At 43.5% G+C, this 16,926-nt stretch overlaps 1 protein-coding gene across 6 annotated transcripts in view; it reads right to left on the reverse strand.

Moving 5' to 3' along the window:
• The window catches only part of MSI2 (musashi RNA binding protein 2), a 934,763-nt gene that overhangs the window by 323,108 nt on the left and 594,729 nt on the right, over positions 1 to 16,926 (reverse strand). The window lies entirely within an intron of this gene.

Here is a 16,926-nt window from a genome sequence, read left to right on the forward strand (position 1 = left end):
TAGTTACCAGCGCACAGCTGTGTGTGCAGGGAGCAGGGAGCCGCGCACACTGAGCGCTGGCTCCTTGCTCTCCTACCATAGGTACAGTACACATCGGGTTAATTAACCCGATGTGTAATGCAGCTACATGTGCAGAGAGCAGGGAGCCGCGCACACTGCTTAGCGCTGGCTCCTTGCTCTCCTAGCTGCTGTACACATCGGGTTAATTAACCCGATGTGTACAGCAGCTACATGTGCAGAGAGCCGGAGCCGGCAGCACAGGCAGCGTGAGAGCTGCAGATGCTGGTAACTAAGGTAAATATCGGGTAACCACCTTGGTTACCCGATGTTTATCTTGGATACAGCTTACCTCAGCTGTCAGACGCCGGCTCCTGCTCCCTGCTCGCTTCATTTGTCGCTCTCTTGCTGTCACACACAGCGATCTGTGTGTCACAGCAGGAGAGCGGCTTTGAAGAAAACGAACCAGGGCTGTGTGTAACGAGCAGCGATCTCGCAGCAGGGGCCAGATCGCTGCTCATTGTCACACACAGCGAGATCGCTAATGAGGTCACTGCTGCGTCACAAAAAGCGTGACTCAGCAGCGATCTCGGCAGCGAGCTCGCTGTGTGTGAAGCACCCCTTATATATTGAGCAAGTAAATAGTCTTATGTCCTAATGTTGACATTTTAAGTCAACACTTAGATGAATTGTACCTTAATTTCTGAAAAAAAAATACATAAGCAGATAACTTTAAATTCCAATACACTGCTATGTGTAATACAGATCAGCCAAGAATGAGCTAGCAAGGATTAGTAAAGTCATGCGGTGTTCTGCTCTTAACTCACCAGGTAGCTTGGCGTCTTCAGACTCTATTCATACTGCAGAGTCTGACACGTCACCTAGTACATTTAAGTTCCTCAGTCAGAGCAGGGTGTCACCCGTTTTTTTTTCTCTCTGGTGTCTGGTCTAGCGGGAGTTAATTCCTGCTGGTATGTGAATTGCTGCTGTGAGTCCCATGCCGATGATAACTCTAGCTTAGCTCCAGCGACACCAGTCCTGTACATTTGATCTTGCTTTGGTGATTTGTTGTATACTATTTGCGGTGTGGTGGAAATACCCTTGTATTTTATTTCCTCCTTGTACTTTATTTCTCCCTGAGCACATATTATCATTTCCTCTGTGTGTGCTTGCTGTGAGTTTGAGCTTTGGTTTCCCCTGATGTTGCCATTTGTGGGATATATTTCTCCTGTCCCAGACCTCCCCTAAATGGGGGAAGAGGGATTTTCAGGAATCAGGGCAATGTTGGCGGTGCAGATCTTGCCGCCATCAGGCATACCTCTGGAATAAGAGACAACTTAGGGTCCCCTAGTCTGAGGGCCAGTCTAGGCGCCCCTCCTTCCAGTTATCATATTACACCCCGTAACAAATAACTGCTGGATACCTCTGAAGAAACGTAATAAGGACTACAGTTGCCCCTCCATCAAGAATGACTTTAAGAGACTAATTACTTGCTAACTAGTCAATTATCTAAGGCATGTGGCCAGTGCTAGCGTCAATAGAACTGACAAGAAATATAACAAGTATGAAGGCCCACTGGCCCCGCAGGAAAGACTTTTAAGGGCCCCATATTGGCTATTGGCCGAATGATGCGTCGGCCATTTGTTTGACAGCCAACTTTACTGTCTCTCCCTCACACAGAAGCGCTCATAAGGCCGAGTGTTCTTTTTCTATAAAGCCAACAGTATTCTATTGCCAACAATATCTCTGATGGTGGCTTATTTCTGGGTGGACAAAAATCAGCAGTCCGAAATGAGACTTGCCCGATAGACATCTCCCCCAACAATCAGTTGGCCAGCCCCCCTATATACATTAAAGTGTCAGTTGAACCCATTGATATTGGTGAGGTTTTAGACTTCTGCCACTTATACATGGTGATTTTTTTCATCAGTATTTTGTACCGGCATTTTCTAACTCAAACCCAGATGTGGAACCTACAAAGAGAATAGGAACATTATGTACTACTAATCATACTCTTTGTTTGGACTCTTTCCTGGTTTGGGTTTTTAAACAGGAATGCAAAATACTGATTAAAATCCTATTTGTGAAATAGTTTTTTATGTTGACAACGAACCATCTAATGTATATGTGTTGGCCCCTATCCTTTCCTGACAGATGTCGTTTGGGAAGAGGAGGCTTGGTTGTTTTGAATTAAAAAAACCTCATCCTTTTATTCTCCAGGTTGATAACCCAGTAACAGATGAGTCCAGCAGCTCTCACTCCCACTAAAGAAAGCGTAAACTGGGGCATAGGGCAAAAGCCATAGTGCCGGACACCAATAGTCTAAGTACACCAAATACTTTGGGCTTGATTCATTTGCCAGAGGTCTGATGCAAAACACCTTGAAATGTTAGAAAATTGTTCTGCAACTTGAAGAATGTTGTGACTTTTGGCTATTTTACACCAATCCTGGCCAGCTCTGCCAAAGTAGATGAAGCTCGTGAAGGAAGATGCCAGGCAAAGTCTGGCGGCGGCACATAGCAGCTGAAACATGCGCTTAATTCATTATAAGGTACACAACGTTTAATGAATTAGGCGCATTTACTCCAGCACTGCCTTCATTAAGTCTGGCGTTCAAAATGTTAAAGAGTTTGAGAGTTTTTTTGCGCTCTTTTTTTCTAAAGACATTAATTTTTTTTTTTAAATTTATTTTATCCCACTAAGGGACCAAATCCTGAAATCATTTTAAAAATACACTAGCATATAGTCTAAAACAATCCAGTACATGGCATACCCACAGGCTCTGAACTACCATGGCAATTCATTACCATCTCAAGATCACGTTGCCTGGGCACTGTGTGTTTATGGCAGGAGCCCCTCACTCTATATATTCACTTAGGAGCTGTGGTTGGCATGGACTGTGGCATGTAGTAGGTTAAGAGGTTGGATCCTGAGTTAACTCGAATTATAGCAGTTATATTCAACACTGGCTAGACATGGAATGGCCAGACGTCTTCTGCTCATGTCATCTCCCCTCCATAGTAGGAAGTCTTTATGTGAGAACTACGTGCTCACTATTCATGAAATATTGCTACAAAGTATGTTAAGGGTTTAAAGGGAAACTGTCAGAAACTTTTAAACCCTAAAATACCATTAATATGATTGTGCAGCTCTATAAAAGATACGCCTGTTGATACCATAAGTGGCAAGAAACTGTTTTGAATTTGGGTCTGGAAGGTTGCATTGGGGTGTGATGATGCACTTACAGCTTCTCAGCCTCCGCTGCATTTTCTACCAAGCAGCACCCTACCCAGCTTCAATGATAAATCGGTGGCTGTATACCAGAGCAAACCACCTGTCAATCAACCAGGGCAGTGTGCTGCTCAGTAGAGACATTGATAAGATTCATGCAAATGCCCATAAACTCAGTCCGAGCACAAACGGCAATGCACAGACCGTCAGCAGGCATCCCGACGTGAACCCGACAGCTGGACATCTTCTTGAGCCCTTTGACTGAGGAGCTAGATTTGCACCCTCATGCCCCAATGCACTTCCAGACACAACTTCAAAATGCAGCTTTTCCCTGTTGGGGCAGAGCTTTGGGGTCCTAAAGGAATCGACAGAATTAACTCTTAAGGGGCTACACAATCAAATTATTTTAAGCGGGGTTAAGATTTCTTAAAAAGTTCCATTTACAGAAAACTGGGCTTCTTTAACTTCACCGGCAATAACAGCTGCATCGGAGTACTCAATTTCCCTGAATTACATTACCACCATTTAAACTAATGCAATCCATGTAAAGCGTGTTTTACTAAACATCCAGATACAGGTTATCTTTATAAAATATCACACCTAAAAAAAAAACCATTATACAAATAGTGATAATTTAATTCAAATAATTTATAATAATTTAATAAAAACAACTTATTTGACTATATTTTTATCGATTCATTCACTGTCCTTATAACCCATTTTGTCTATGGGAAAACGGCGTTAAATCTGTAGTGTATTAAGAATAATTGCCTCTGTGCTATCAAATTCACAGCAGCGCACATCAAACACATAAAGGGTTATAAATTACAAAGCACAAATCACCAGGAAAACACCCTCATCAAAACCACCACAGTCATGGAAGCAAAATAAAATGACTTCCGATTTTTTTTTCCTTTACTAATGAGGAAAATTTAATGGGATCACCAAGCAGGCATAACACTACTTAGCGGTTTGCAAGTGCCTGGAAGCATTGAAGGCGTTAACGCGTCTGTTATTTATAAGGGTCAGGAGACAAGGGGACTTAGATCTTTGCTCTCAAAGGGAAGCAGCCAGTGTGTAATAAGAACTTCTTGGATCAGTGCAGGTCTGCACTTGTCTTTGAACACTCTGACGCGGTCAACCTTAAGGGTCATTCAGCATCCGGAGATGGTTATTTGTCCCTTTCTTCCTGAATTACTTCCTCTAATACCTCATCAGGACATCCTGAAGCCCTTAAGACACTATTAAAGTTTGAGGCTTGTGACCTGAGCTCTTGTCTCCTTTTCTGTAGCTGAATCAAATATGAAGACAGATTTGGCCCAGTTAAAGGCTGTTTGATGCCTGCTGCCTACCCATCAGCTATGCACAGTATTTACTCATCCAGGCCCTGGATCCGCCAGACAAAGCCACATGGAAAGGTTTTTGGCAGGCGGCTCCAGTTCTGCATATCGATTCCCTCTTAAAAATCAACACACTGTCATTTTCCTAACAACTGCTCAATACTTAAACAAATAAAACACAAGGGGAGGATGAGAAAAAAAAAGGAGTGAACTCTCTTAAGGCAGTGTGAAGCAGAGGTAGAAAACCAACGAATGCAGGAAAAAAAAAATCAAGGCCCAAATTTTTAATGACATCTTTTCAAATTTTCTATGACTGCTGTATGAAGGTAATGTTTCACTGGAGCTGCGCTTATTGAATCGCATACACAAAGCTTATACTGTGTCGCCACGAAAAAGTGACTACATATAGAAAGGAAAAAGGTAAAATATTGCAAAAAAAACTAACACAATGCAGTGACCGGTAATATTCATTACTTTGCATACACCATAAGAGAATGTAAAAAACTGTATCACATTGAGAAAATATGTGTGTTTCTCCACTAATGAGCCACTTCTCCTATCCCTAGCCTGTGATCTGAATATTAACTGTGAAAAAAAGCTAAAATCCGTATGGTCTGAAAGACTAATCTGTAGAATCATATATTACAATGCCAACTGAAGTTTATTAAGAGGGGGATAATGAGGGATGAGCAAATAAAAGGGAGAAATGTATTGATGCTGCTTTTTAGTAACTGTTTATTGCTACACTAGTCAGTTTTTTTTCCATCATATCCTCTGTGATTCTATGATGTTCCTTCTGAACATGTGCTACACAGACAGATGAGAGCAGGAATCCCTCATATCTGGGTGTGCCGTGTATGAGAGACATCATGGCAACCAGTCTACACCTAAAAGATGAGTGACTACTGAAAATGAGAGAGAAAAGTCAAAAAACGGTGTGAGCGTTACTCCTCACGCACACACGCGACAGCCTATTCTGTCACCAGAATCAACAGGTGCACTCTAAAAATATGCAAGTTACATTTTTTCTTAAGGTTCTACATGTCACATTTTCTGGTACTTCTAACATGAACAGTCAAAATCAATGCTAATAATTTGGTGAACACGTCTACATGTAATGTTCATGGACTCTTGAGACTCCAATTTGTGAGGAAACCTAGACTCGAGCAGTCATTGACATGTGTGGGTTTTCAGAAATCATGGTAATATACTGTAGCTTTTTTCCACCTTTCTTTTCTTAACGTGCCTCTGGGCATAGTTAAGAGTATCTAGCTTTTGTCATTATAGATAAGAAATGTCACTCCAAAGCTACACAGTAACTGTCGGTGCTGGGTGTCAGGACAAGAGAGGGCCTGCTATTCAATTCCGTTTTTAAATGCAGCACAATGTTACATTCAGTTTTCTTTATGTGATCCTTTGTTAGATACTGACTGGTAAATGAAAGTTTCAAGATGGAAGCAACATGCAGCAGATACGGAAAGCGAAGAGATAACAGGTCATTTACAAGGCACAAGCAGAATACAGTGCCAATCCTGCTATATGGGTGCTCGGGCATTTACTTGTCACTAACATACACTGTGTGCACAATTATTAGGCAACAAGTTTTTGATTATTGTTTTACTGTTGAGCAATCCAAATAATAAACCTTAATATTTAAGAAAGTCAAATTTAATTTTTTTTTCTTTCCTATATGAAGATCCATGTGTGCAGAATTATTATGCAATTATAAGGGAAACTAATTTTCCCATCTCAATTGTTTATTTTCATTTGTTAATGTGAGAATAACTAAATAAAAAAATACATTTCTGACATATCAAAAAAATATTAGTGACCAATATAGCCCCATATATTTCTGTAAAAGTCATAAGCCTTCCATCCATGGAGTCTGTCATTTTCTTAATCTGTTGGCGATCAACTTTTTGGGCAGCACCAACTTCAGCCATCCAAGCCTTGTTCAGCCAGGCACACAGTTATCCTTCACCGTAAATCTCTGATTAAAAAAAGGCTTGCAAGTTCTCAACAGGGTTAAAGTCAGGCAATGAAGGGGCCATGTCATTATTCTTTCTTTTTAAGGCCTTTACTGCCTAGCCAAAGTTGGAGTACTTTGATGCATGTGATTGAGCACTGTCCTGCATAAAAACCATGTTTTTCCTAAATGATTCAGACTTTTTCCTGTACCACTGCTTGAAGAAAGTGTCTTCAAAAACTATTTGAGTCAATCTTCAATCCCGAAAAGGTCAAATTAGCTCATGTTTAATAATAAACGCTCATAGCAGTAACCCACCTCCACCTTGCTGGCGTCCAAGATGAGTTGAGGTCTGTGCCTGTTACTGCGCCAGCCATATATGCCCATCCATCTGTTCTGTCATGAGTCACGCTGTAACGCTGGTAGGTGTGGACCCACTGTGCCATGAGCTGGGCTTACCTTGTAGGGGCATGACCAATTGTCTACTGAGTCTTCACTAGGGCCTCTGATGGTGAGAATAGGCTGGGATGTGAGACACCAGGTACCACTCCAGGGCAGTCCCTGGAACTGCAGAACCTAAACAGAGGGTCAGTGGCGTAGGTGCGAGGTACAGGAGGGAAAGAGGAGTAATCCAATGGTCCAAGGTTGGCGCAGACAGAATGGGATTGGGGAAGAAAGCTGTGGTGAGGAGTTGAGAGCTCAGACAGGATGGGTATCCAAGCTGTGCCAATAATGGAAGATTCGAAACAGATAAATGCAGGAACTAGAGACCAGAAGACAAAGTGACCAAGAACCAAAATTTGGGCAAGGAGTTAAGAGAAGAGTTACTTAAAATAGACCCTCCTTGCATAACATAGGTCAGGGAACCCAATCTCTGCAGAACCCAACAGGGTTAAATTCCTGCAGAGACCAGTCATGCCCCCCAAAGCCTAAATGGAAGTTACAGCAGGGGGAACAGAGCAAAGGGGCAGTGCAACAGGCAGATCAGCAAGCTAACTTGACACAAGAATCCACACGGTGAGCATGGTGAGTGGAGCAGCTAACAGGAGGTATTGCAAGTTTCCGCCGTGACACATTCTAGTTTGAGATAATAAATAAATTCACTGCACTCAGATTGATCAGTCCATAAAACCTTTAAAAAAAAAAATAAATAAATAATTAAATCTATCTTCAGATATTTCTTGGCCCAGTCTTGACATTTCAACTTGTGTCTTTGTTCAGTGGTGTTGATATCCTTAGGCCATTCCCTCTCTCATTATACAAACCACTAGATAAGCTTCCTCCAATAAGCATTCAAGTTTATACAGCTTGGAGTTGGAACATATGTACAAAAATTATGATGATATGGTCAAAATGCCGACTTGATAATTCGTGAATAGTATAAGTGAGGCATACTGACCCAAGAGCTTACTGTATGCTAAGAGATGGCGAGGAAGGTTTGGAAGGCCTAATCACAACCTTAATGTGCATTTTTTTTTACTATAGGGATATCTTTTCGTATGTGTGGCAGAGAGTAAATGAAAAGTTTTGAAACAAGGAAAAAAGTTGAGGGTCCATTCATAATTACTTATGACAACATTGAACAATTTGAATTACATTGGTCTAGGATTGTCTTATTTAGAAGGGAAAGTGTGATTAGAAAGTGACCTATTGTTTACATCAAATGGCAATTCTTTTCCATATAACAATCTTTATAAAAAAGTAAATTTGGAATCTTGCATATTTTACACTGGCCATTAGGACTTTTTTAACCTCTTACTTCCTGTCTTTTCAGGAGAGTTACAGCAAGGCTCCATATTATCGGAGGCAAGATTGACTAACATGTAACACCTTTATACACACACACACACACACACACACACAATAATGATATCACAGATGGCCCTGCTCCCAAGTCCCTTAAAACTCATCTTTGTACATGTTCATTAGACACATCAATACAAAACATAGGGCGCGGAATTAGTTTATTGCCAATGCACATGTGGATTTCCTGAAATAAAAGGCAGTTTGAATCTAAATAAGCCTCCAGTCTTCTTTCTGAAAATGTTCAATATTTCTATTTTTTTTATTTTTATTATAGGTTGATGAATAGAAGAAAAAAACACTGGTAAAAACTAATAAAAATCTGATTGCAATAGGTCATTTTCTGATTATAGAGGCCTTTTAAAAAGAAAGCAGTCAAGCGGGATACCCTGACATCCCATACTTTATAAAGAAATGTAGCCTGTATCCACTACGTCCTTGGGTGTTGTCTGTAGGGGGTACTTTAATAATTTTTCTAACTTTGTGCTTTAACAGTTAGAATGCATATATGACCGTAGCCTTGGGAGTACCCTGCAGTGATTTGAGTAGGGGGTGCCAATGGGCATGTAAATGTGTCGCCCTGGGCAAGCCAGGGGACACAGATAACAACACCACCACACCCCACACTCCAGGTAGGCACACCTGCTAACCAGAAATCCTTGTTGCCTTCCTCCAAGAGTCTGTTGATGCACACCAGGGGGTGGGCCAGGCGGTTGGCTCCGCCCACCAAGGAGCTCACAACTCTGGAGGCAGGAAGTTACCAGGCAGATTAGCTCAGGAGGAGCTTGAGTGAGGAGCAGTTAAGCCCGGGTAGGGCAAGAGTGCAGTCAGCTCAGGGACTAGCTGAAACAAACAACAAGTGAAAGTAGAGGAAAGAAAAGGAGTAAAGGAGGAAAGCAAGAAGTGGTGACAGCGCAGAGAGAGTGCAAAGCCTGAGAGCCCAGCTGTGTGTAGGGCTAGAACAGCAAGGTCAGCGACGGCGGTGACTGTCCGGAGGGGGACCGTTTGGAAGTTCCTGGAAGGACCCCGTTGGCTGTGTGCCCGGTGGTCTGGAGCAGTGTTCCGAAGGACAGTCAGCACCAGGGCAGGGGCCTCTCGGACCCCGGCAAGGCTAGGAGTCGCCCAATTTGCCGAATCCGTCAGTGAAGGGGACGCAGATCCCCCAGCAACAAAGTCCCGATTGACGGCAACAGCCCGACCATTACCGGGGAGACACCGCCACCGCCAAGGCACCAGTTTCCCCAGGGCCAGCGCCTGCGGGCAAAGTGTAGAGCTCCTCCGGCCCAGATTGCAGTCGGGGAGCGGGTAACCGGAGGGAATCCACCGCTACCATCAGTCAAACAGGTGCAAGGAAGAGAGACGTCACCGTCACCTACCGGGAGTGCAGGTGCAACCGTCTGTGGGACCGTCCTACCAGCCGTTGGTTTACCGTACAAACTGTGTCCGTGTCTCAGGCTGAGTGAGTACCACAGTGCCGCAAGGCACAGCGCTGCCCCCGCGTCCCTGCGCCCTCCGGGCCCTACACTTCACGTCTCTTCACCGGGCCCCGGGATCACCAACCCCTACCCACGGAGGGGCAACACAACACCTGGCTGCTCCCATCACCATCCCCGGGATCCCCATCCAAAGCAGCGGTGGTGCAATCACCACAACCGTGGGTGGCGTCACGAACTATAACAATCCCCACACCCAACAAACCCCTTTCACTCACGGGCGAGGAGTGCCGCTCGAGACACCCCGGGATCCGGCCCACAGCTCGAGCCACCACTGAGCAGCTGCCGGACCCGAGCAGAAGGGGTGAGCGCGGTGTGCTGACACCCTCCTCCCCGCCCGCGACATAAACATTACTTCCTTACATACATATCATTGCAGGTGGAAATACTCAAATACACTTGCAGAACAATGGCATTTAGACTTTCTGCTGCCTTTGCCCTGTGAATCTGTTAGAATGCAGACTGAAAATTATATGCAGGAAGAAATTCAGGAATGAAAGTAATGACTCTTCGTAATTTGCTAGTAATCTAGCGAGCACCATAACTCACTATCTAGAGAAAGATTTTTTTTTTTTTTATAATTGCATTCGTAATGGTTTGCTTTTCTTTTTAATGTTTAGCAAATTAAAGGCCTAGCAATTTATAATAATTATTTTAATTTATATAGCACACACATATTCCACAGCGCTTCACAATTCAGAGGGTACATGCACAAACAGTATTAGACATGAAGAGAGTCACGCTTCTAGGTCCTTAATCACTTGTCTACTTTTTTGGTCAGTATTTCATCAGTAATTCTGAATCAAACCGAGAGTGGATCAAAAACACTGAAAAGGTGTGAATTTTCTAATTATAGTTTTCGTTTTTAGGTTCCTCTCTTCATTTCATCCTGACATTTGAATAAGCTATTCAAATGTCCAAAATTATGGACAGCAGAGCTCCGGCATTCACAGGAGATCAGGCTTCAAGTCCTCTAAGAGAACTAGTAAAATCAATTAAAAGTTTTTAAAAGTATGAAAATCACTCCCCTTTTGCCCCACTGAAAATAAAAAAAACAAAACCCACAAATTTGGTATTGCTGTGATTAGAAATGCCTGATCTCTCGAAATATAAAATCAATTACCGGTAATCTGATCAGTACATGGCATAGCGAGGAAAAAAAAATTAAAACGGCAGATTTGGGTTTATTTTGGTTGGCGCAACATTGCGTTAAAATGCAATAACAGGCGACAAAAACATTGCATCTATACAAGTACGGTATAATTAAAAATGTCAGCTCAAGATGCAAAAAATGAGTCATCACTGAGCCCCAGATCCTGTAAAATGAGAACGCTACGGGTCCTGAAAATGGTGACAAAAGTGCAGTTCTTTTTTTTTCCACAAATTTTAGGGGTTTTTTTTCACCACTTAGGTAAAACTACAACAATACATGTTTGGTATCTATGAACTCATTCTGACCTGGGGAATCATAATGCCAATCAGTTTTACCATATAGTGAACATGGCAAAGAAAAAACTCAAAAACAATTGTTTGAGTGCCCGTTTTTGCAAATTCACCAAAACGTGGAATTTTTTTACAACAAGGGGCTGAATGTATAGTGTAATTCAAAAGTACAACTCGTCCCGCATAAAACAAGCCTTCATATGACTATATTGATGGAAATATAAAAAAGTTATCACTCTTGGAAGAAGGGGAGGAAAAAATGAAAATTAAAAATGGAAAAATAGCCAGGTGGTGGACAGGTTAGAGAGATTTTCAAAGTCTCCTGAATGGACAGATCCATCAAAAAATTGACATACATTTTCTTATTCCTCACCAGGAGTGTTTTCAAAATGTAGAAAAACACTGAAAAGACTGGTTATATTATGAAGAGCCAGTTATTTTACAATAGAAATTAGAGTCTTTAATGTGGAAAGGAAGAGATTTTTCAGTTTATTTTTTTTTTAACCGAATACACTCCAAAAGACTCCTCAAAAAATCTTGGGTGTCAAATATGTCAAATTATAGACAGACATGTCCAATAATGCCCCAAGTATGAAAACTCCATCTAAGGCCGCTTTCAGACATCCGTGTTTAATCAGGTACCAGTCACACGCATGACTATGATCACACGTGTGCCATACATGTGTTACACGCGTGTAACACGTGTGTTACACGTGTGACATCCGTGTTTGCATACGTGTGACACGTACCGGGTAAAACACGTCTCTGCAATGAAAAGATGTCAGGATCGGGAGACAGCATCGCTGGATACAGGTAAATATAGAAAATCTTTTTATTTAAAAACCTGTGTTTTCTCCGGTCCGTGTCACACTGATGTCACACGAATCACATCAGTGTGCCATCCGTGTGACACCCGTGCTGCTGGAGAAAAATCGGACACATCTCCGTGTGAAATAGCGGGGCCACACGGTCTGTGTGAAAACACGGCCGTGTGAGTACACACTAGGGTAACATGGGTACGTGTGACATCCGTGTTAAAAACGGATGTCACACGTACCTAAAACACGGACGTTTGAAACCAGCCTAAGGTAACATTCAGACCAATGATTTAATTCTCGGAGGATATGTGCTTGTCCACAAAGCGTTTGGCCGCTTGGGTTAAGGGTCATTAAAACTAGCACTTCCTGAACAGTAAAATGAATAAGGCTATGTGCCCACGATGTTTTTTCATGTGCTTCTTTTTCGGCACATAAAAAGCATGCTTTGGCAGGAAAAACAAAGCAGAAAAAAAACGTGCATTTTTTATTGCGTTTTTTTCTGCTTCTTTTTTTTGACCATGGCGATCGCAGGGGTTCCTGCACTGTACCTCCCCCCCCACCCGACCCCAGGGTGACGCCAGGTCTCCAGTTGATGTTACAGTAAGGACTCGGCTCTCACTGCCTGGAGTGGTGTCCGCACTACTCCTGGTAGTTTAACCCCCTGATCAATACGATTGCGGCTTTCAGAAGGCAGGGAAAGGAATAGTTTACTTCTCCCTGGCGGTTGGGTCTCTGTAATGAGATCACAGGAAGCCGATTGCTGCCATAGTAACCCAGGGTCATCACCATGATGATCCTTGGGTTACTGAGCTACGGAGAGCATCGCACGCCATGCTCTATGCACGGTGTGTGAGGCGAAGCGCTGCGCTATAATCCCCTGTAGTGATAAAGCATTGCAGGTGATTATAGAAATGCAGAAACAATTGACACGCTGCTTCTTTGTTTCAGTAACTAAATCTGCAAGGAAAAAAGAAGCAGTGTGTGCACAGCAAGTCAGGATTCTTATAGACTTTGCTGCGATGCAAGGAAAAACAAAAATCTGCAAAAAGAAAAACAAACAAACACCACGTTTGCATATAGCCTAAGACTGGCCCATGCTGGGGTAATTTTCCCCACTGATCATTTTTTGCCGCACATTGCTGAAACTCTGCCCACTCATAGTGGGTGATGGCCACACAACAATGCAATGAAATCTTCAAAATGTGGAGAAATGGGCCACCCCAGGCAGCCATGCTTTGTGGTCTCACATTTACACAATGGTGTATAGTAGGAGCAGGGGTTGCAGAAGCAACTGTGGGCCCTAGTGTGCTGCCCCCACTCCTGTAGCAGCCGGGCTGCTCGGATCCGGACCCGCTGTGTGGCTCGAGGATCCTCCGGACCCGGGGGTCATGCGGACACGCCAAATGAAAAGCGTGACGTAGTTGTACGGGCTTGGCCGTATTCAGTTTGTGACGCCACCCACGGTGTGTGGTGAAGTGGGACACCACCGCTGCTGTTGTGGGACACCCGGGGGAGAAGTAGTGGCAGCTGGATGTTAACCCCTCCGTGGGTAGGGATGGTTGCCCCGGGACCCAGTGTCTCTGTGAAGGGTTTGGCGATAGCAAGGGATTGCGTGCCTGGACGTACCAGGGGGTGTTTGGTTACTCACAATTAAATGAATCACATGAGTCTTTTGGTAAACCAAGGTGCTGGTGGCCGGCCGCCGCGGCTGGTTGTACTCTGGTCCCCCCACCTGGGCTGGTGGTCGCCGTCTTTTCCTCTGCACTAGTTCTGTTTGTTTAGACTTCCCGGTATGGAACATGGAAGTCCGCTCCCGTCTTTTTGTGTACCTGAGGAGCCGTGCCCGCTGACGCTGACCTGTGGGATCTATGGGCCCTGGCGGTTGCCCTATCCCTCTCTGTGGGTGGTTGTCTGCTTTTGGGACTTTGGTTGGGACAGGACCTATAATCCTGCCCTCAATCGGTTAATTAGCTAGGCCGTTGGTTCCGATCCTGGATTCAGTGTCCGAGTACCCCCTCTGTGCACGGTTTCCGGGTCGGATCTCTGGTGTCGGTACCGGCGAGCTCAAACCCTGTGCCGGTCCACCTCGGATCTCCGGCTGCCGACGAAGACCACCGTCTGCCACCTAGCCAAGATACCAGGGCTCCAACCCTGGCACCGTTCAACTTGAACTTCTCCTCCACTGGAGCTACGCATAGCTCCCAGCCTCCACTCCACTCAACTTGAACTACAGACTTAAACTACTTGTTTTCCCGCCCCGGGCTGTCTAGACCCCTATGTGGGCGTTCCTTAACCGCCTGGTCCCGCCCACTGGTGTGTTTGTCTTGCCCTGAGAGGGGTGACTAGGGTTTCAGGTCGGCTGTATGTAACCCTGTGAGGGAAGGTGTTATGCGGGGGCCTAATGTGGGACTACCTGGTTTTGCCAGGGCGTCACACTAGAGTCTGAGGGTCCAAATAGTCCCTGTGGCCATCTGAGAAGACTGTTTCTATTCCGCACCTGTGATAGTTGGGGGCCCTTAATGAGACTTTACATAGGGGGCCTGTGAGCTTCAAGATACACCACTGAATCTTAAACATAAAAATAAGTGTCTGACAATATCATACACGCAAAAAGGTTATGAGGCAATAACATGAGCAAATTCTCTGCAATCTCAGAAATCACATACTACCAGTACTGCTATAAATAGACACCATGGAAGCCAATAAATTGTTAATAATAACATAGCATTAGATCCGCGTGTCCAGAAGCATATGACAGAGGAGGGCTTCTTTGCCCGCAGCAGCTTACCTCTATTCCAGAGGTGTGTTATTTATGCACCTGTCTTCTGCATATAGGAACGCTGCAGCAGCTGGCGCCCGTAAACTGTAATAAAATGCCTTTCACAGAATGAAGAAATGTGACCAGACAAGCCAAGCATAATGATATTAAAGCCCGTGTCAATTAATTTTTCTTCCGTGTGATAAATGAGCCCCATTCTGTCCATTAATAATGAAGGAAGAAACAAGGAAAGTTGACAGTGGCTTAATTTATTTTCTCAACTTGCCTGGTCGTATCTCTTCTTATGCTGCTAAACCTTTCTGGAGCTGTTGGGAATTGCTGCCGAGGATAAATAGATTGCTGTGAATCAATGTGGCTCTGGCTTGTTCACACATTCCCCTAAAATGAGAGGGGAAGTTGCTTAAAGGGAACTGGTCACCTGTAAAAACGCTATTAACCTGCAGAAAAGGGGTTAATCTTCAGGTTTATAGCGTTTGTAACCTGCCTGGCGCCTGCACATTGAACCCCGCTGCTGGGAGGAAATGAACTTTATTCCTATTGTCAGTGTTCTGGTTTCAGTCACCGCTCAGTGCATCAAGAGCAGCGGCTGTAACCACGTCCCCACACTGACTGAAGGCCGCTCAGCATTAGACCCAGCTGTCAGTCAGTGCGGGGCGCGCAGTCAACGCTGCTGCTCTCCATACACCGAGCAGTGACTGAACCTGCGCCGTCACCGCCCTCGTGACGAAACCTGAACGCTGCCAGGAGGATTAAAGTTTATTTTCTCCTGGCAGCATTGTTCAATGTGCATGTTGAGAATGCTATCAACCTGCAGATTAACCCCATGTCTACAGGTTAAATATAAAAATATATAAGTTGCACATACAATGTCTAATCTTCTACAGGAAAACAATCGAATTAAAGAGTGATGTCACAAAAATCAAAAAGTAATCTGAAAATATAAGACTCCATGTCAACAACCAATAAGCCAACATTGTACCTCCCAGCTTTCCTAGAGTTCACTACAGAGTGGTTATTAGTGATGCAGATAAAACTCTGGACAGTTTCACAGATCCATATTTCACAGCTCGTACTCCACCTGCGATGCATGGACTGACTGCAGGTCTCCTGATAGCACTCAACAGCCTCATAGACATAAAAACGATGGAGCTCAAGCCAGTAGACCTGCGGCCAGCCCGTGCACCGCAGCCAGAGTACAGACCCTAAAACACAGAAGAGTGAAACCAGCCTAAATACCATTCAGGAGTATAAGAAAGTGTAACAACACTGGTAACACTGCAATGCAAGTCATATTAATTGTCACCCAACTTTCCCAGACAGGTATAGTAACCCCTTCACTATCTGGCGATTTTACGTTTTTCATTTTCTTTTTTACTTGTTCCTCCAAGAGCCAAACCTTTTGTATTTTTATATCAATATAGTCGTATGATGGCCTGTTTTTGGCGGGACAAGTTGTGCTTTTGAATGAAACCATTCATTTTACTAAATCCTACACTGCAAAACAGGAAAAAAATTCCAAGTGCGGTGAAATTGCAAAAAAAAAGTGCAGTTCCACAATTAGTTTTGGGGCTGTTTATCATGTGCACTACATAGTAAAACTCACCTGGTTTTTGATTCTCCAGGTCAGTGCAAGTTAGTAGACACCAAACATTATGTATATAAAGTATATGTGCACACAAACACACACATCTAAATTTATTTTACATTTTTTTTAATTGGTAAAGAAAAAAAAAAACCTGAAATTTGTCAACAACAAAAAAATGTAATTTTTGTTACCATTTTCCGACACCCGTAACATTCTCATTTTTGGGATCTGGAGCTGTGCGATGACTTATTTTTTGCGCCCTGAGCTGATGTTTTTGCAAATACCATTATAGTGTAGATATGTTTTGACCGCCTCTTAACACATTTTATTGCAATGTTGTGGTAGACAAAAAACACTTCATTCTGATGTGTTTTTTGTTTTGTTTTTTCTTACTCTTTTTACTGGTTAGGTTAATTTATTTTATTTTTTGATAGGATATTTCTGAAAAAAGCGATATCAAATGTGTACTTC

This window comes from Anomaloglossus baeobatrachus, chromosome 2 (assembly GCF_048569485.1).
Source record: "Anomaloglossus baeobatrachus isolate aAnoBae1 chromosome 2, aAnoBae1.hap1, whole genome shotgun sequence".
NCBI lineage: Eukaryota > Metazoa > Chordata > Amphibia > Anura > Aromobatidae > Anomaloglossus > Anomaloglossus baeobatrachus.